Source organism: Pinus tabuliformis, chromosome 7 (assembly GCF_031772625.1).
Source record: "Pinus tabuliformis cultivar Carrire ecotype Pingquan chromosome 7, CPIR1, whole genome shotgun sequence".
NCBI lineage: Eukaryota > Viridiplantae > Streptophyta > Pinopsida > Pinales > Pinaceae > Pinus > Pinus tabuliformis.
Genome location: NC_142293.1, coordinates 118,910,363 through 118,915,652, shown reverse-complemented (window position 1 = coordinate 118,915,652; position 5,290 = coordinate 118,910,363). Strand labels below are relative to the sequence as shown.

Here is a 5,290-nt window from a genome sequence, read left to right as displayed (position 1 = left end):
GTCCTTTGTATCTCACACACTATTAGGGTAGGAGGAGGAACATATGGAGCTCCAAGGTCATCTAGATATACTTGAAAAGTAGGGTAAGTTCCTTACTCTCTATTTATGGTTAGAAAAGAACCACAGTAATGTTCTGGCCCCAACAATATTAGTTGCTCACATGACCACCCCATTAATCTCTCAACAGATGATTTAGCCAAGCTGGTTCCTCCAAGTTTCTAGTTACAGTGTTTCAACTCCTCACCCTTTAGGCTTGAGAAATCACTTTATGTCTCTAAGTATTATTGCATAGTAATTCTAGAAGTTTATGTAGATTTAGAGTTCCATTTTGACTCTATTGTTCTTGAAGTTTTGTATAAGTCAAGACTTGACAGTGATAAACCATTAGCTACCTAGCTTCAGTCAGGACAAACTTATAACTTACTCATATTTTTAGCCACTGCTTTGAAAAATTTAAAACTTAGATTTCTATATTCACAGTACGAAAATTGTCTTTACTGTTCTACTATGTTATATGTAAATAATCAGAGGAAATTTCAGCCTAAAAGTGCCCATGAATTTTTCACGTAATTTCCATGTCATAATATGTAAACCAATCAAAATCCTTTAAATTTAAAAAATGTACATGTCCTAAATAATTTTAAATTGTTTAATTTAAATCTTGATATTAGCGAAAAAATATAAATTAAAAAGGAGTTTACTTTAGTGCGACTTTTTGGACTTTACATTGTCGGAATCCGACGAAAAAAATTGAGGTGAAATCTTGAATATTTGTGTTATTTAAACTACTTTTTATTTATTGTATATATGGATTCAACACCTTGAAAAACCCATAGGGAAATTCAATTGTGCAAGGGTTAGCCATCAAGATTTTAATTTCAATAAATTACTGCCACATTTTAGAGAAATTAGACCGGAAAACCCCATCGGAAAAGCTTCCAAAAAGTCTCACTAAAGACAACTCGAATTAAAAATGGGGACCCATTGGCATTAATAACCATGCCCCAAAAAACACCAAAACAATAGTTAAATACAAAATATATATAGATAATTAAATATAAAATAGTTAAAAATAAAATATAGTTATAGTTAAATATAAAATAGTTAAATAGTTAAAAAATCTATTTCATAAAGGAGTAGTCTATAATGCGACTTTTTGGAGATTCTGGTTATCCAAAAAGTGCATTATTCTGGCCATCCACCCCTCCACTTCTCCGTCACCTCGCCAGAAAACTCCTCCGTTACCTCCATCTCCATCCCCAGATGCCAGCTCCTAGCATTAACTTCACGCAGTCACTTCCAACTCCCAACATTAACTTCACCATGCTTCACCGCGCCAACTCTTCACCATGCTTCATGGTGTAGGGATACCCTCGCACATACCTATAGTATGCAAGAATCTGCATAAATGCATATGTCCCAGGTATTTAACTCTTAAAGGATTCAAATCTTCAAACCATGAATGGTTAAGGCCCTCTATAATAGTTCCTCTGTATTAGAACACAATCACCCTGCCAAAACCGGACTTTAAAACAGGCCTCAAGCCTTTGTTTATGACTTTATTAAATTCTTCCTTCTAAATCCTTCTATCGGGAATTAGAAACCTTTCAGCACCTTTACATTTCCCCTTAACCACATATATATCAACCTTTCCCTTTTTCAAACATTGGTTATATATATATATATATATATATATATATATATATATATATATATATATATATCTATATATATATATATATATATATACATATATATATATATATATATATATACATATATATATATATATATATATATATATATATATATATATATATATATATATATATATATATATATATATATATATATATATATATCTATATATATATATATATATACCCTTCCATCGACGCTTTTCCTTATAAAATCCGTTAACAAAGGAATTAACTACAAAACATACCTTTTCCGCCTTCTGTATGACTTTTGCACAGATTCTGAGGAGAGTTCCTCCATCGTAATCGCTATCGGCTATCAGAACTTTCACAGGCCACATTACACATGTGCCTCATCATCCGTTCCCCTCTGACATTCGATTATCGGAAGTGTTTCAACACTTTAACATATTACAAAGGGAATACATGGAATTTCCGCTCCGAATACATATAGCAGACTTCAAATTCATTAGACTTGCGACTATATTTATCGTCGAGTCCACTACTGCAAAGTTCCTCCTCCGAACTCCGACTGATGCGATCGCCGATCATTGACAAGTGATTTATCGCTATCGGCGGATCGCTATATCGCTCATTACCATTCCCTGTCTTCTGATCTTCTCACTTGCTGATTTGTGATCAACGATTTAATCGTGACCGTCGATCTTAATGCACGATCTGACAATTGAGATTGTTCCCGCTTGTTTAAACGTGCACGCCTATTCTCCACCGTTGATCTGTACCCAACAGATCCAATGGCTATTGTTGCTATCAGATATAAAACAAGCGCGAGGTTTAACCATCCGATAAAGAAGTTTCCTCTCACCTCTGCTGCCACACATCATTTAATGAGTGGAATTGGCGCTCGTCTTTCAATACCGCTTATGGTTTTGATGACGCCCGAAATCCACTTTCACTGTTACAAAACCACCCTTTGCCGATTGTTCTCCACTACTCCTTTTTATTTTATTTTTCCACGATTTCTTCAATTTTACTTCTGTGGTTCTATTCTTTTGAAGGTTCCCGTCCTCTGCTATTTCGCTTTGCAATCTCCCCCCTGAGCTTACTCTGTTTCATCAATTGGATTCTAAGATCCCTTATGATTCGTCTGAATCATTCTCTCCTTCACGCATTCTTCATAACTTTCCCTGAAATCCATTGTTACAAAACCTACAAGTTCACGGCACAATCAATCATAAAACACGTGATTCACACACTCTGACACAGTCACGAATAAACCTGAATATATATATGTAAAATCAAAGATTACATTCGAGACTTCTCTGTCTCGCACAGGCCTATTTTTCAATGTTAGTGGCCTCTCCTTTTTGAATCTACCCGTAGGCTTACATATATGCTAGGAGTTTTGTTGAACTATCCTGATTCAACTCCTATATCTACTGAACCGACTCCTAAATCCTCTGTCCACTATGTTCACTTCAATTAATTCCTAAAATCTCTCTCTCATCCTCGAATCATGCAACTGTTTAAGAGTTATAGTTGACTTTTGACTCTTTTGGCATTACTGCTCACTCTTGTTCTCATTTATTTAAGAGCACTTACAATTTCCTCCCATTATCTAATTAAATCACTAAAAGACCTAAATTACATTAATTTATCTTTTAGGAAAACTACCTAAAAATACATGACCCCCTATGTCTACTTAATTACAGTGATTCATACTGGGTTTAATGCTCTGCATCACTTCACCGCGCCAACTCCATTTGATTTTTCCTCCGCGGCACTGCATCCCCTACTACTCTGCATCCCATGCATTCCCTTACACCCGCTTTGCTTCTTGTAAACTATTGTCGCAAATTTTATCTCTTCCACTAGGCTCTTCCCACCGTCTTCGTTATTCAACGCCGCTAGAGGGACTAGAGATGGGACCATCAATGGCATATAAATCAAACACCACAAACCACATTTAACTTCCATTTTTTACTGATTAAATTTGTTTTGTTTTCTGAAGATTAAAATTAAAGGGAAAATTCAAGCAAGCACGGTAAACTTGCTTCACCTTATCAAATTTCTCCAAAATTATAGCAAACTCCAATTTATTTTCAATCTCTATTCATACGGCACCAACTTTCTCGGTGCATCTGTTGCATCTTTTGACGTAGAAGGCCGAAAATGGCCACACTCGCAGACTCATTTTTGGCCGAACTTGAAGATTTGTCAGATAATGATATGCCCCTAGAAGATGAAGAAAATGATGACATAGGGGAGGAAGCTGATAATGTTGATGATGACGTGGCTGATGTGGAAACTCTTAACTATGATGATTTGGACCGCGTTTCAAAGCTACAAAAGAGCCAACATTATTTGGATATCATGCAAAAAGTTGAAGAAGCTTTGTAAAATGGATCTGAGATTACTAGAAATGCGATAGTCTTGGAGGATGAACCAGAGTATCAACTGATTGTTGATTGTAATTCCTTGTCATTTGATATTGAGAACGAAATTGTTATCATTCACAACTTCATTCTTGACAAATATAGGTTGAAGTTTCGTGAGTTAGAATCTTTTGTACACCATCCAATTGATTATGCTCGAGTTGTAAAGAAAATTGGAAATGAGATTGATTTAACTCTGGTTGATCTTGAGGGTCTTTTACCTTCGACAATCATTATGGTTGTCTTTGTCACTGCATCTACCACTAGTGGTAAGCCTTTAGCAGAAGAAAACTTGCAAAAGACTTTAGATGCCTGTGATAGAGCGCTTGCACTTGATGCAGCAATAGAGAAGGTTTTGGATTTTGTTGAGAGCAGGATGGGATACATTGCCCTCAATTTTTCTACTACTACAGGGAGTGCGGTTGTAGCGAAATTGATGGGTATTGTAGGGGTTATCTCTTCACTGGCTAAAATTCCGACTTGTAATGTGCAGCTTCTAGGTGCAAAGAAAAATAATTTGGCAGAATCTTCAATAGCGACTTCATAGTTTCGTGTTGGATACCTTGAATAAACCAAGATTTTCCAGAGCATACCACTTGCTTTGAGAATGCGTGCATGTAGATTGGTAGCTGCAAAGTCAACACTTACATCTCTGGTGGATTCTATAAGAGGTGACTCTACTAGAAAAACTTGCAGAAACCTAAGACAGGAAATACGCAAGAAAATAGAAAAGTGGCAGGAGCCTCCACTTGCAAAGCAGCTAAAACCACTGCCAATTCCAGATTCTGAACCCAAAAAGAATCGAGGTGTTCGTAGGCTACGAAAAATGAAAGAAAGGTATGCTATAACAAACATGAGGAAGCTTACAAATCGGATGCAATTTGGTATACTTGAAGAGATTTCTTTAGGAGATGGGTTGGGGGAAGGTTATGGTATGTTGGGCCAAGCTGGAAGTGGAAAATTACGAGTATCTATTGGCCAAAGTAAGCTTCAAGCTAAAGAGGCAAAAAGATTTAAAGAGAAGATAGTTTGCACTATCCATTTTTAATAGTTGTGACATGGACATGACAATGATTTTGAGGTGGAGCTATATAGCTTGCATGAATAGTAAAGGAATGTGGATCTTGGATGTGTTTATGTAGTACAGAGCTTGGGAAACATGATCAATCTTCAAAGCTAAAATTAATTAGTTCATCG

The 5,290-nt window shown here is 36.0% G+C and overlaps 1 pseudogene; it reads left to right on the top strand.

Moving 5' to 3' along the window:
* The first annotated feature begins 3,830 nt into the window (after positions 1-3,830).
* On the top strand, positions 3,831-5,141 carry LOC149246020 (U4/U6 small nuclear ribonucleoprotein Prp31 homolog pseudogene; annotated as a pseudogene).
* The last annotated feature ends 149 nt before the right edge of the window (positions 5,142-5,290 follow it).